Genomic DNA, 1,412 nt, shown 5'->3' with positions numbered 1-1,412 from the left:
ACATTTACATTCCCTTGCGCAGGTGGCAGTGATCTCACTGGGGGTTTGGATTCTTAACCATGAAGAACGCCCAAATATCGTAATGCCTTCATTATTTTTTTATTTTTCTTGAAGACCCTGCGAACTAATGCAAGCGGTTCTGAAGTTCCTTTGTTCTAGACACCGATAAATAACCAGACTAAAAAAAGAGGGGGGCGGAAAGCGTCTTCGAAAGTTTCAACCGCAGTGATCTCACCTGGATTTTTTTCCGCTAAAAACATGGTAGTTCAAACTTGAACTTTTAAAGACTTTCATAAAATTAATAGTTTAGGCCAAGAAAAGTAATACAATACACATCTTATACTAACAGACATTTTACCACGATGTATTTATGTAACTATGGAAATAAAATTTTTTTCCTATTTTTTCTTTAGTCATTTTTCATGAAAGCCTGATCTTCACCTGCCAGTGATCAACCCTGCCGTAACCTTACAGTTGATCACACTGCAGTTTAATAGCTACAAAAATGTATGAAAAAAAAATAACTATTACACCAAAAAAAAACACGTTTATTCATCTATTTACATGTATGCTTATAGTAAGAACACATAAAAAAGTGCTCCTTAGACTACCAAATTAAATATCGAGATATGTTACATTGTACAAAACATAAAAATCACAGACGGGTTCGATGACTAAGGAAGGGTTGTGATAAATTTGAATTTGAAAGAATTTCAAACTATCCCGCGTTTAGAATGGTAACTACAGAGAGGAAGCGTATCTGATCAGTGGCGTGTTAAGGATTTCTATCTGGGAATTTGCCAAGGTAGCATTTTTAGAGGCTCTTCTAATCTCGATACTTTCTAAAATGTTAAGTTTTCTACCACCCTCGCAAAAATGTAGGTACTCAGTGCCTGATTGATTAAATGAATGGTTTTCATTGACAAGATGTTGAGCAAAGTTGGACCTAGAAGGTTGATTTCTCAGAGCAGACAGATGTTCTTTAATTCTAGTGTCAAAATTTCTTGCTGTTTGTCCTACATAGCATACATTGCAATCATTGCATTTAAGTTTGTAAACACCACTTTTTAGGTTATTGGGTAAAGTGTCTTTCCTATTGAAAATCATACGTCCTAATCCTGGGTTGGGATAAAATGCAATTTTCCTGTCGTTGGTTTCAATGGCGTTTTTGATTTTGTATGAAGTCTCGCCTACGAAAAGGAGTTTACTATATCTTGATTTCTTAGGGTCCTTGTAACAAGATGGGGTGGGGTAAACAGTGGACATTATGTGGTGTTTTTCTCTAAACTCATATAATTTTTTCAACCATGATAAAGGGTAGCCGTTATTTATTCCAACACGCATGATCCAATTGTATTCGGTTGTAAAATCTTCCTTTTTCATAGGGGTGTTAAAGAGTCTGTCAAAATAAA

The sequence above is a fragment of the Diaphorina citri genome, unplaced genomic scaffold (genome assembly GCF_000475195.1).
Source record: "Diaphorina citri unplaced genomic scaffold, Diaci psyllid genome assembly version 1.1 scaffold4834, whole genome shotgun sequence".
Classification (NCBI taxonomy): domain Eukaryota; kingdom Metazoa; phylum Arthropoda; class Insecta; order Hemiptera; family Psyllidae; genus Diaphorina; species Diaphorina citri.
The sequence above is the reverse complement of the archived record's forward strand: the minus strand, read 5'-3'. Positions refer to the sequence as shown.